We start from the raw sequence: 15000 nt of genomic DNA on the forward strand, positions 1-15000 counted from the left end.
ACTGAGCCACCTTCCAAGCCCCTATATATGTATTTAATATATAAATATAATATGTAATTATATATTATTCTTATATAAATACAACATTTGTATTATATAGATTCATAAATATATATTCACATATAACTATATATTTATATATCATATACTTATATATGCTTTTATGTTTATATATTTATTATACTATATACTTATATATATTATATTTATATATTTATATGTAAGTATATATAAATATATGCTTATATATTTTATATAATATAATAAACATATTATATATTATATAATATAAATTATATTATTATTGTTATTATTATTATTATTTCTGTCAGTCATAGGGCCTGAATTCTGGGCCTGGGCACTGTCCCTCAGCTCTTCAGTTCAAGGTTAGCACTCTACCACATGAACCATAGCACCACTTCCAGGTTTTTCTACTTATGTGGTGCTGAGGAATCGAACCCAGGGCCTCATGCATGCAAGGCAAGCACTCTACCACGGAGCCACCTTCCCAGACCTATTATATATACAAATATAGGCTTCTATATTTAGATATACTTACATACAAGTATATGCTTCTATACAAGTAAACATATCTGAGCTTAAACTAAGTGACCCTCCTCAGACAGGCAGGAGAGACAAACAGGGAAAACTGGCAAAGAAGAAAGAGCGTCTGTTATACTTCAACCTTAGAGCCATCAGTTTATTCTGAACCCCTGGACAGGCAGGGCTTGCTGGGTTGACTGATGAAAGAACGCCCATTTCTACCTGGTACAAAGGGAGTAAATAATCCCAGGACGGGGCTGCGCAGCCAGGCCGCAGCGGAGATTCCGCTGGAGTGACGCGGCTGCGCCAGGATGCTCCACTCCCTCTGAGCGCTCGGTGGGACGTGGACTACCTTCTCCAACGTCTGTATTCAACACGACAAGGGCCCCATGTCCACGGGCTCTCACCGGGGCACATCCACAGGAGACTTGACTTTGTGGTCTAGGTTCTTCATCTGGAAGTTTCTGAAACTTCATCCCCCACCTCTACATATACCACCCTTAGGTAAAGGTCTCTGGAGAGAATTCTGTCAACCCCACAAAGAACGCCCGGTACCTGTTTACCTGACAGAAAAACAGACTCTTTATTGATTTATTTGTCGGTTGTGGGGCTTGAACTCTGGGCCTGGGCGCCGTCCCTCAGCTCTTCAGCTCAAGGCTGGCGCTCTATTGCTTGGGCCACAGCGCCACTTCCGGTTTTCTGGTGGTTTATTGGAGATCAGAGTCTCACAGACTTTGAACCGCGATCCTCAGACCTCAGCCTCCTGAGTAGCTAGGGTGACGGGCGGGAGCCACCGGCGCCCGGCTCAGAATCTTGTCAGAAACCTTCATTCAAACCAGCAACAGGGAGAAAGGAATCAAAAACAAAATCCCACGCAGCTCCTGCGAACAACCCGGTCTTCTTCCCGTAGTGTCCAGTTGGTCCAGCCAAACACCATCCCCCAAGTGGTCATGGGAAACGGAAAGATCTTAGAACGGGGGGAACTCCTCTCTGCCTTATCAAACCTTCAGCACTCCCCGAAGTCAGACCTGGCCATCATTTGGATCTCTCTGCTGGTGTTGACACAGATCCAGTAGCTGGTAAGCCCCGGGGGCTGGGGCGGGGGGTGTTAAGGTGCGGGCTGATTGGGTGCTGACCAGGGTCACCGCCTACTCTGATCTGTCTTGCACCTGCTCTTCTTATGAGGACACCGGCTCAATTCATCCTCTAACTAATTCAGTTCCTGACCACTATTTCCCCAAAGCTTCACCCTCCAAACAGCACCCCACCTGGAATGGGGGACCACGTGTGAATTGAGGAGGAGCACCATGCCGGGGAGCCGGGACACAAACCGAGCTGAGCGGCTCTGTGCAGTCCAGCTCAGGTGAAATTCCTGACACGGGCTTCTCTGTCACAGAGCAGACAGCAGGCTTCCTCTGCAAACCTAACTACCCATCTGCTTTTCAGAAAGAACAAGTCCAGGGCTGGGAAGGTGGCTCAGTGGTAGAGCGCTTGCCTTGCATGCCTGAGGCCCTGGGTTCAATTCCTCAGCACCACATAAGCAAAAAGACAAAAAGCCAACATGAACATTTTAAAACTCCGTTTTTAAAACCCATGACAACGTGATAGATTCACTCATTTTAAATTGCAGAGGATGGTTAGCATTGTAAAAAAAGGAAGAAAAAAGGCTCCTTTGATAGGAAGGCAGCCATGCTGATTAGCACTCTTGTCGACTTCTATCACAGAACGACGTTTCTCTGAACGAACAGGCTTTTATAATAATTTCCTTCTCTGACCCTTAATGAAAATCTGTGTGGTGAATTTAATGTCGTTTCTCACGTTAAACTGTCCTAAAGACAGTTCCAAAGGAGAATGTGGTAAAACCACCTGTTCCTTCCCCAAATGCACAATTAACTGACCCTCAGAATTACACACACACACACACACACACACACACACATACACACACACACACACACACCCAGAAGTGAAGTTGTGGCTCAAGATTTAGAGGCAAAAATAAACTTAGAGACAGACCCCAGACCCCAAGTTCAAGCTCCAGGACTGACAAACAAACCGAAAATGAAAACAAACGAACAAGATTCCCCAGACTGCCACAATGATACATTTCAAACTAGTCTCTTCCTAATTCAATATACATAGGTGACTTCCTTTCCAACCAGGGTCAGTGAAAATAATTGACTTTTAAAAATCAGCACAATCCACAGTGTTAATTTCGTTTCTGTGAATTCACAATTTGTGAGCTGCTGAAGGGGACCTGGGGTAAGACTATAATCTTTGCTTAACCAAGCTTCCTTTCAGCAGAAAAAGGAATAAAAAAAAAGCGAGTTAATAGTACAAACCAGAGTAGGGAAATAGCTCCACAGGAGGATGAGCCGTGTTGGGAACGGGAAGGGGCTGGTGGTCATTCCCGTGTGAATTCAGCAGCTTCATTCAGTCGGCAAACCACACTCTTGGAAGACTTCTCGGAGACCATGCCTGTTAGTCTGAGTTATTTGCTGAGTTTAAAGACTTTAAAAAGTCCTGTCTTTCTAATAAAAAACATGCTCACTCCTCATTCTGACTGATTTCTCTTATATATACACACACACACGACTGCAATTTGTCTTTATCAGCATATGATATTTCCTGTAGTGAAAGGTGTGGATGCGTGCACTGGCTGGGTGATCCTGATGAAAGTCACCTTATTTCCTCAACCCTGTTTATGTCGGCTCCAGTTTGACACAATCAAAAACTCATGTGAACTGGGATATTCCAAAACTTGTCAAGCTGCAATAATAAATAACAATGTTATTTCGTCTTCTACACAATTCTGTCCCAGGGTTAATTTTGTATTGTTGCTTTATTGCTGTTGCTATTATTATTGTTTAGTTTTCTTGTCGGTTGTGGGGCTTGAACTCAGGGTCTGAGCGTTGCCCCTGAGCCTCTTTGTGTTCAAGGCTCTACTTGAGCCACAGCGCCACTTGTGGTTTTTGAGTGGTTCGTTGGAGATAAGAGTCCCACCGGGACTTTCCACGCCCAGGTTGGCTTTGAACCTTGATCCTTGGATCTCAGCCTCCTCAGTAGCTAGGATGACAGGCGTGAGCCACCAGTGTCCAGCTTTTTTTTTTTTTTAAACAAAATATTATCTTTGTAAGTGGAAGCTTTCTATACAGAAGATCTCTGATTTCATTTTCATATCCAATTGAGCGTATCTGTGCTATCTGAACATGGTCAATGTTAAAGAATTCGTCAATGTTTATAGTAAATGCTACTGAAAACACAAAATTTTGCTCCCTGAGTCTCTATTACTCAAGAAATTTGTTCAAGGTGAACAGGTTCCTATAGAAGAGATATTTATATATAAATATTTTTATTTACATTATTTATATATTATAAAATATATTATTATATATTACATATTGTAATATATATAAAATCTATGTATAGATTAAGTGCCTAAAATATATATCATATATTATTTATATAACATATATTACTATATATCATATTATACATTGTAATACACAATATATTATGGAAGGGGAAACAAAGGAGGAGGCTACAATGCTTGATAAGAAATGTACTCATTATCTTGCCCGTGTAATTGTAACCCCTCTGTACAGTATTTTCACAATAAAAAAAATCTATGTATAGATAAATGCCTAAAATTTATTATATATATTATATAACACAAATTATATATTATATACTGTAGTGTACAATATATATTATATATAAAATCTATGTATAGATAAATGCCTAAGTTTATTATATATTATAATTAAGTATATTATATATTATGTGTATATAAAACATCTATATATACATGCCTCAGTTTATTATAATTATATATATAAAACATCTATGTGTAGATAAATGCCTGTTTTTATATATTATAATTATATATGTATACATAAAACATCTATGCATAGATAAATGCCTAAGTTTATTATATATTATGATTAAGTATATTATATACATGTATATAGAAGACCGCTAGGTGTAGATAAATGCCTAAAGTGTCGGCAGCCCAGTTTGTAGGTTGTGCTTCGGCAGCACAACCCTAACGCCATCTACTCCCTGTGCTGGGAAAGACTTGACATACAGTGCCGCTCAGCCCCGAATTCTCCCTATGAAACCATCCTGGGCTCCCTCTCCGCTCCCGCCGGCTACCGACCTCCTTCCATCTCACCGCCTTTTCTAACCCTAATTTTGTTTTCTAAAACCACTGGCGTTTCAAAAGCCGCAGCCTGTAAAAACACAACAGAACACTTTTTTTTCTTCTTCCGGAAGATGAATAGGCATCATTAAGGAAAGTTAATACAGGAAATAAATAATAAATGTAGTTACAGCTGCAAGGAATTGAGCTTCATTAAACTGAATAAAGAGTGAGCAAACACCGCAGCCAGATTTTTCTTGAAATCCTCAAGTGTATAATGTCAGGGGAAGGCTATTTTCTTTGAATTTTTTTCTAAATTACATTACCCGGTAAACACTGATAACAGTGTTCTTATTTCTGGAGGTTTTCTACTTTTGACTTTTTTTGGGGGGAGGTAGGTTCTCTAAGGTTGCATCTTCATTAAAGATAGTTTCATCAGTCTGCAACTTCACAAGGTGCTTATTCTGATGCTATTGATCAGCAATATGGGCCCCAAGGTAAGGTGGGTTACAGATTCAATCGATTCGTCTGCAAAGGAAAATTAAAAGCTATGACAAGGGCTTAAAATTATTTTCATTATGTAGAAGATTGTGAGTTCAATTGTTGAATTGCGGCAGAATGGGCCTAGTGTGCACTCAATAGAAGGCTCAAAGCCGAGACCAGAGCATTGATTCTGCTGGCCTGGTGAGAGGCTGGGCCGGGTATAAATCAGAGGAATCAATAAAATGAAAGATGAAAATCTGGATGATGCCATTCAATTGGAGCGCAGCTCTTCAATGATTTGTGCCAAGGCCTGGGTATCCATAAATCAATAGCTGATGGACAGTAAGCTTGCTGGGCTAGCTCCTTCGTCACAGATGGTTAGCACATGATTGCCACTGGAGATGGTGTAAGTGCTTATTCTGAACTCCAGAAGATTCATATTCTGTAATGATTAAATTCGCTGAGCTTTTGTTCTCCGTGAGATTTATAAAGCCCCCTTCTATAAAACCTCTTGGTATTGGAGTCCTTGCACACCCATGGAAATAGAAGCAAAATGTCAGAAACCGTGAGTTAGTACAGGGGAGGAAAGCATTTCTCTTTGTTCCCAGGGAAGACGGCTCCGTGTTCACAGAAAAACCTCGCCTGCCTACATCACTTCTGAAGGAGAGCCGAGTCCTGACTTCATCTGGTGTTCTGCTGGCCCATTTTACATGTGTTCCCAACAGTTATCCCACATAGGTCTGTCTTGGCTCTGTGTATATTCACGATGGCTTAAAAAAAAAATCTCGTTTATATGCAAAGCAAAACCACATGCATCTGTAGAAAGAGAGCCTGCTCTGTAGTGACACCCTTGAAGCTTAAAATCAGCCTCTGTGCTCACCCCTCATTTCTTCTGCACACAGGATGCTCATAGCGGGAAGGTTCCCCCCCTCCCCCCAACCTGTGTGACCGTAGAGAGGTACGGTCAGTTTACCCTGAGCTCTAGGGATACTCAGCTCAAGGCTGGTTGATACAGACCTCCGGTGCCATAGGACCATCAGAATCAGAACACACTCAGAGCAAACCTGGCGGAATTAAGCAATCCACGGTCAGAGCCCCAGCTTCTCCCTGATGACGCACAGGGACACTTCGGGTGCCTTGTGCCTGGCTAGTATTTCCTTTATCCCCATTTGAGTACAATCACACTTATTCCCACCCTTTGTTGGGATATTTTTTCTTTTTTTTGGTCAGTCACGGGGCCTGAACTCTGGGCCTGGGCGCTGTCCCTCAGCTCTTCAGCTCAAGGCGAGCGTTGTACCACTTGAGCCACAGCACCACTTCTGGTTTTCTGGTGGTTCCTTGGAGATAAGAGTCTCATAGCCTTTCCTGCCCGGGCTGGCTTTGAACTGCGATCCTCAGATCTCAGCCTCCTGAGTAGCTAGGATGACAGGCATGAGCTACCAGCTACCCGGGTTGGATTTTTATTTTTTTGTTTAGGAAACTGTTACTCTAAAAAGAGATATCATTCCTTGCAGCTCCAATACTTCATGTACTGAATACCCTACACATCTCACCTACTGGCAAATCCATCCAAGTACCCAAGAAAAGAAAATCCAAAACAAAACTGCGTGAAGTCTCAAGTAGACGATTTCTTGAAGGATACAGACAACATCACAACGGATGTGCCGGCTCCACAGAGCCCTCTGCTCAGCCCTGAGCTCGTCACTCGCTGACAGATTAACCTATCATGATGCTCAATAAACATCTGTTGAATGAATAAAGGGGATAAAAATAGAGTTCCCAGAAACTGCTTGATGACACTGAAACTGTACAATCCTTCCTGCATGGAAGTTTCCAGAATATATAATAAAAACATAGAGCACATAAATCCTTGAACCGAGTCCTCTTCTTGAAATTTATCCTAAGGAAGCAGTGTGACAAATGTGTGTGTGTGTTTTCTTAAACCAAGGATGTTCCCTGCTTAAAATAAAAGGATAGAAAATAGTAGAAAAAAAACACATTAAAGGGGAACCTATCAGAGACTGTGTAAGAAGGATTATACTTTTAAAGTTCCATCACCCTATGTGGTATTTCCAGTGATTTATAATTAGACATTCTCTGTCAGATTAAATTTTCCCTTTTATTCTTGGCTAAGAATCGGCATACTTGACACAGCTTCCCTGTTCTAGGCATTTCTGTATCTACTGAGATGGTATATTCTCGTGGTCTGGGGACGTGGTAAATGATACCCTATTAGTGGCAAATATTAGAGCGTTTTTTTCTTCCCTGGAATAAATGGAGATCCATTGCGATGTACTTCCCTACGCATCCATGGGCGAGGTTTCTGGCTAAAGTGTGGCTCCTCAGTTCTCGCGTTCGTGATGTGTCTGGGAGGGACTGTGACATTTTCATTTCTGGCTCTGACAGGGTTTTACGCCTGGGTTCTGCTACCCTTATAATTTGGGGTGTCTTCTTTCTTCACCTTTTCTGTTGAAAGGTATGTGTAAAACGAAAAGCCAGAAACTCATCCACAAAGCGCTAAGTGTCTGCGTCTTGGTGAATGGATATGTTAGCCGCTGATTCCATTTCTTTAGTGAGGACAGCTCTATTTAAGTAGTTTTTCCCTTAGATAGTTTGGTAAGTGATGTTTCCATTAAATTTTCCATTTCATCTACATTTACTGAGTTGTTTGCACAAATTCTGACATATTCTTAGCGTCTTAAATTGATACAGAACGTATGGGAGCTCCTTTCTTTTTATAGAGTTGCTTATTTTTCTTTCTTCTTGACATATTAAAAACCGCCCAATTTATTTGCCTTCTCAAAACAAACAAACACCAACAAACAAACAAAATAATAACCCAGCTTCGGACTTCCTTGATCTTCTTGGGTATAGTTTTGTTTTCTATTTTCTTAATTTCTGCCTTTATCTGCCTTTTGGGTTTAATTCTGCGATCTTTGGATTTGTTCTAGGTACATTTCTCCTAACCTCTCACGTTTGGTACCTTAATTCATTACACTTAAATCTTGGGTGTATTTATTTTTGGTTGGTCATGGGGCTTGAACTCTGGGCCGGGATGCTGTCCCTGAGCTCTCCTGCTCAAGGCGAGTGCTCTACCAGTTCGAGCCACAACACCACGCCCAGATTTCTGGTGATTCATCGGAGACAAGAGTCTCATAGACTCTCCTGCTTGGGCTGGCTTTGAACCATGATCCTCAGGTCTCAGCCTCCTGAGTAGCTAGGATGACAGGCGTGAGCCACTGGTGCCTGGCTTGTAATCTTGTTTTCTTTTAGATTTTTATTTCTGCTGTCTCTCATGGAGGTTTGTTTCCTTACGCTTTTTTTACTCTGAGCTGTGAGCTGATGTTGGTGGGGCTCTAGTGAAGGAGATATCTTCAGCTCTTGGCTGAACGAACATGTTCTTTGGCTCCTTCAAAGATGCTTTATCTTTGTTTTTGCTTTGTTCCAAGAGTATTTCCAACCTAATACTGCATTTTAAATTGATTTTTCAGTTTGAGTTTCTAGGATGTCACCAGCAATATAAATTTAAACCACAAGCCCTCATAAAGTCAAACCGGAGGCGCAAATTTCTCAGGGGAAACATCTTTCTCCAACTAGAACAGACTAGTGTTTTCTGAGCGACTGGACATACAGTTTTCCACATAGAAGGACCATCGACCAAGCCAATCTAGCCTATAAATCAGACGCAAAAGTAGTTTACAACCATCATTTGCATCTTCTCAACTATGAAGTTGAGAGGATGAATGCAAATTCTCCTGTTCACTTCTAAGTATTCACTCTCTATTTTCTGCCAGCGTGTCGATGGCCACTGGGATACAGTCCACACAGGCCGCAATTCTCCTCTTGGAGCTCTTTGTCGGGGGGCTCGGCGGGCTTGTTACACAGAAATGGCCGGCGCTGGCCCGGAGCACGCACAGACCTTTCCCTGTTCTTACTTCTCCCTCCCACTGAGTTTCAGAACAATCCCAATCCTCTGCACATCATCTGTCACCATGCTGCCTTTGGCTTTCCTGGGAGACAAATCAGGGGCCTCGAATATCCCCATCCAAGATCATCAGAGAAGACCAAGCATGCCAGGTGGTCCAGCAGACACGGTCATGTCTTTCCTGGGGCATCTAATCCCACCCCGGGGATCTACTGATACTCAAATACAGCCCTGCTACGTGCTGCATCAGAAACCCACGAGAAGGGAGAACCGTAAGAGGAAAGATGTGTAAATACCCCATTAAGCATGGCCCTGGAAGACAGAGGTGAAAGGGATGGACAGACGGCACCAGCTAAATTTCTCATTAGTCTGCTGCCTGCCACTCCTGGTTCTCATTAGATCCGCCCTGTTTTCGTTTAGGTCCCAGGTTATCACTTATTTCAGCTCCCCAAATCCACAGGGAGAGGGGGGGAAAGAAAAGGAAGAGAAAATGTCAATCATGAGCGAGCTGTCAGGGAGACACAGCCTCAGCCTCTCCTGAAAATGTATAAAATCCCGAGTCTTATGGGTCCTGGGAAGGTGGAGCCACAGGCCAGAAAGGAACATGTCTGACTTCATTCTCATCTTCTTCACGACACAGTGCTTGTCTCTTGCTGCCAAAGTGCGTGATTTCATGGGGCTGGGGGAAATGACGATTTAGAAACGGAGATGGCGGGCGGGGGGCGTGTGTGGATAAGAAATGATATGTCCTATGAAAAGCCCCAACTTCACAGAGTTCTGAATTGTGTTGGGAACGCAAATAACCAAACACCTGGAAACCTAATTCCAACACGGAGCGCCCCTCTGGGCGAGGATACCTCCTGATGACCCGTATCCCGAGAATGTCAGCGTGGCACAGCGTGGGTTCGGGGACAGGCGGTGCCGAGCCAGAGAGACACAGCTTGAATCCACCTCTTCGGATCCAAAGCTGCGTGAGCCTGACACCAGCGGTCCTGACGCCGTTCCGTGTAACATTTGAATGTCTAACACCGTGGAAGGCTGCAGTTACAGAAACCTTTCCAGAGCACAAAAAGGGCTCTTGGAGGGGCTATTTACAATCATATGCTTCTAGAAACCCGTCAACGGCCAGCACATAGAAGCTCCCTAGTATTAATTCCCGGGAGACAATAAATCAAGGTGCTGCGGTCCATCGTCCAGGTAGACCGAAAATAAGGCGGAAACGGGAATGCAAGCAGGTATCGACGGCAGGCATATTACTTGTTAATGCCATGAAATCTGACTCATCTTGTTCGCGGCCACGGAAGCTCTACCGAGAGTTGAATACAGATGCCTCTCTCACAGAACCTAGCAGTGGGATTTTGGGGGAACCGTTCCACGGAGCTGATGGGCCAGGAGGTCCATGATGGAGGGTCCCCCCTGGGATGTGGGCTTGAGAAACAGGGAGGAAATCACAGCAAGGCTGGCCGTCTCGGAGGAGGGGCGTGTGTCCGTAGCCACAGGCAGAACACAGGAGATTGCTGGCAGAGATGAGGTTTGAAGGGAGGAAGAGGAGGAGAAAGGAGAAGCTGGCGGAGTCTCCGGGGAGATCTGAGTCCTGGCAGAGACAGGAAGGAAGTGGATGGAGCCAGGTGGGCCTTCCGGCCTGGCTGATGGCAGCGGGGACCCCAGAGAGAGCTGGAGGGGAACGGGAATCAGCAGCAGAAGGCCTGATCTTACTACCCAGGGAAGAATGGGCCCTGGCTGTATTTATTCATATTTATAAATATTAATTCAATATGATTATATAGATATATCAACACACAAACACATCTATGAATATATAAATAATATAAACATTCATATTTACCAATAGCTATTTTGATAAAGCTAACCTGTACTAAAATCATCGTCTGTATTTATGGTTGGGGGAAAAAGTCCCTAGCTTTTTTTTTTTAATCTATGCTGGTCACTTGGATGTGTCAGAGTTTGTGAGGAACACAAACGTATGGAGTTGGATTTGTCCAGTCATATCCTAAGATGGACCAAGCACAGATCGAACACCAAAGTGACAAAACACACCGAGCTGAACACTAGCCTGCCCGCCCGCCTCTGATCTAGGCTGACAGCGGAGGACGGCAGTTAGCTGGAAGCCAGCCAGGCAGACAGATCCGTGAGCCTCCTATCTCCCATGAACGGGCAAAAAGCTGGGTGGGGAGCGCTGGCTCAAGTGGTAGAGCGCCAGCCTTGAGCAAAACAAAGCCAAGGAAGAGTTAAAGGTCCCAAGTTCAAGGCTTAGTACTGGCAGAAGGAAAGCGAGAAAGAAGAAGGAAGGAAGGAAGGAGGGAGGGAGGGAAGGAAGGAGGGAGGGAGGGAGGGAGGGAGGGAGGGAGGGAGGGAGGGAGGGAGGGAGGGAGGGAGGGAGGGAGAGAGAGAGAGAAGAGAGAGAGAGAGAGAGAGAGAGAGAGAGAGAGAGAGAGAGAGATAAAACTGAACCCAAGATAAATGTAAGCTCCTTGTTGAAACAAACAAACAAACGCATCTTATCCACGTGGGAATGTAGTTAATTTAGAGACCAGTTCTCCTCTCTTCAAGGCTGATGGAAACACCATTTCTCTATTAGTGAAAGCTATCATTCGATTAACCCAGTTCTGCAAAAGGCCTGGTATGGAGCAATGAGGCCAGAGCTTCAATACGTGTTGACTGCTCGTGGCGTGGTCTCTGTGTCCGTCTGTGTGTCTGTGTGGTAGGTTAGTGTTTTTTTAACCCGTTCTATAGATAAAGCCACTGAAGCTCGGGCTGGTTAAGTGTCACTCTCGAGGTCACTCAGCAGAGAGCAGCGTTTGCGTCCTTGGCCACAGAAAGGCGGATCTGAATCTCTCACGGGCTCCTGCTGTGTGTGGGGGGAGGTGTGGGGCTAAGATTTCAGCACTGAGGCTGGAACTTGGCCTTCAAATACCATCACAACCTTGGCAGATATTCCTGAGCCTGTTAGAATGCGGAAGAACATTCTATCCTGTTAAACCTTAACACTTCACCTAGATAATGTCAACATTTTTTGGGGGTGGGTGGGTGGGAATCTGATTCAAACTGGTACGGAAGAAAACACGAAAATGATCACAGGCTAGTTTAAATTGGGTGCATACACAGGAAAGAAGGAAGTCATCAAAAGCTACCAGTAAACTGGGCGCCGGTGGCTCACGCCTGTCATCCTAGCCACTCAGGAGGCTGAGATCTGAGGATCACGGTTCAAAGCCAGCCCAGGGCAGGAAACTCCATGAGTCCCTTATCTCCAAATAAAAACCACTCAGAAACCAGAAGTGGCGCTGTGGCTCAAGGGGTAGAGTGCTCGCCTTGAGCTGAAGAGCTGAGGGACGGTGCCCAGGCCCAGAGTTCAAGCCCCACGACTGACAAAAGAAAAAAAAAAAAGCTACCAGTTGTAGAAAGAAGAAAAGGAGATAGCATCAAGATAAATTTGGCTCATGATGACAAGAGAGAAGAGGAATTCAAATCAGCGGGGGCGGGGGGAGAAGCTTAGACTATCACCCAATAGATCGTGCAGAATACAAAAATTATACATCGTGTATTCTCAACCGAATTAAAATCGCTACCAAAGACTGGGGGGGATTAAAACCCCAGGATACCAGCAATGAAAGGGGCTGCTCTAGGTGCCGTCATTTTCTTTCTGCCTCATTATTTGGTGTAGCATCTGCCAATATACCATGAGCATTAGGTGATCCATTGGTGAACTCCCAAGTGGGCACTGAAGCTGTTGGGCAGGTGGCGGTACCTTCCGGATCAATGGGGGGTGGGGGTGGGGTGAGCCCCCCCAGCCGCAGCATCCACTGCTTGCTGGGGGGCGGGGATAGGGCACCGCAGGGGAATGTGTCTTTGCTTGGACTTGTCTGCTCTGTGGGCCTTGGCTCATGACAGCCAAGATCTCCCATTGCCGGACGCCTCTCAGCCGTCTACAGCAGGCCCATCACCATTTAATTCCCCTCTACCTCTCCGCCTCCTCCTAGCCCAGTGCACCTCTAGCCACGGAGTCCGGGGCAATTCATCCAGCTTCAATTTGCTGAGAAGGAAAAAGAAAAACACCAAGCCCTACTATTCTCCAGCATGAATCCTGGAGGCAGATTCAAACACAGCGCGGTTCCTTGCCAAGGTTTGGGGCTTGGAGAGAGAGCGTGACGGGGACAGCGGTTGGGACGGCAGGGGCTGGCGGTCATGGCGACTATCAGAGACATCTCAGGGTAACGAAGCCCGTGTTGCGGCTGAGGCTTGGGCTCCCTGGAGCTGTGGACTTGTGCACGGAGGATACTGCGTTCATCTCAAGCACCTTTGCAGAGCTCTTCGCTTACGAGGGTTTTACATCTCCACTTCCGAGAGGGGCCCTTCACGCGGGCTTAGACATCTAATTTGGGAATTCATCGGCTTATAGAGAAAACAACATAGTCACCCGATAACGTATTTTCAGAGCCTCCATCTCTGTGTTGTGGGATTTTATTGTTTGAGGTAGGGGTCTTGCTGTGTAGCCCACACTGGCCCCCAACTCTCCATCCTCCTTCTCCTCCTCCTCTTCTTCCTTCTCTGGGCTGGCTTAGGGGTGGGCCTTTATACCTGGCTTGGTGTTTGGATTTCTTAACTATTTTTTTTTTTTTTTACAGATGGGGCCCCATTACTTCGTTTACTACCAGATTAATAAATGGTACCATTTAACTAAAGAGATAAACATAGTAGAAGCACAGTAGACGCCAATATCCCTCAAATGTATAGCTGACAGGCGACAAAGCTTCCCAACTTCTTTTTCTCGCTTGGAATTTTTCTTCAGTTCAGGCAATTAAAAAAAAATGGCACAAGAGCAAAGGAAAGAGATTATGTGAGTGTGTGTGTTTCAACTTCCATTTGTCTCTTCCAGCTCAAAAAAAAGAAAGAAGAGTCCCACAGATTCGTGGAGCCCTGACAATTCGGCAGGAATGAGACTGCCCAAGGAACTCGTCATTTTTTTCCTTTGATTTTTTTTTTTAAATGTGAGAATCGACACCATTAAGAGATGGAAATAGAAACACTGCAATCTACCAGGAGCCAGGAGGAGAATACAGGCATCTGAAGACGAGCGGGGAAGAGTCAGGCTACCAGGCAGGAGACAGATGAGCTTCTAGCTCCCCTAATCTAGGTGGCTGGAGGGCCAGAGGGGCTCAAAGAGGGGGGCACAGTTCCAGAACAAGTATAGCAGCACTTAGGGGGTTCAGCCCTCCTCCACCCCAACCCAATTTGGGGAGGAAGTCAGCACCTCATGACCCAAGCTAGTTGGGGAAAACACAAATCCAGCTTTAAAAAAAACAATGACTTCCACTACACAAGAAACAGAAAAGACGAAGTTCACGTTGGCTTTTGCCTAGGACCCCAAGGATTTGTTAATTCAGTGGAAGCGTTTCTGTCCCCATTTCTACTAAAACTGGTTTTTTTAATCGTCTTTGATATTTAATCCACTCCCGGGGTTTGGATCAAACAATGGCATTATGAAATTTTGTTTGGGGAAGTCATCCTTTCAAAAGACCCGAAAGTGGATTTTGGAGAGATACAACTCTGATTTTTTTGGTGGGGGTAGATAAACAGGCACTTTTAATTCGTAAGAAAACTTGAGGTAATTTTTAATAAAGGTAAAAGCAGCCATGATTTTCAATTTCCAAGGACTCTCTGGGCACGAATAATGACTGGCTTTGCGAAAGTGAGAAGTGGGAGCATTTTGTGAAGTGTTTTATGCAACTTATTTAGTCTCACGTAACATAAGAGTCTTCATAAAGTCATTGGTATGTAGATTAAAAAGGGGAGGAATTCACAGTGGAACCCTAGAATGACCCAGAAGTGTATCAGATGCCCGGATGTATTTCTAGTACATTTTGCAAGAGAGCCCTATTTTACCTCAGAT

At 44.5% G+C, this 15000-nt stretch overlaps 1 protein-coding gene across 2 annotated transcripts in view; it reads right to left on the bottom strand.

The window, feature by feature from the left end:
• Slc9a9 (solute carrier family 9 member A9) overlaps nt 1-15000 on the bottom strand; it is a 279904-nt gene that overhangs the window by 106019 nt on the left and 158885 nt on the right. The gene's annotated exons all lie outside the window — the stretch shown is intronic.

This window comes from Dipodomys merriami, unplaced genomic scaffold, assembly GCF_024711535.1.
Source record: "Dipodomys merriami isolate MVZ:Mamm:240054 unplaced genomic scaffold, mDipMer1.0.p SCAF_68, whole genome shotgun sequence".
NCBI lineage: Eukaryota > Metazoa > Chordata > Mammalia > Rodentia > Heteromyidae > Dipodomys > Dipodomys merriami.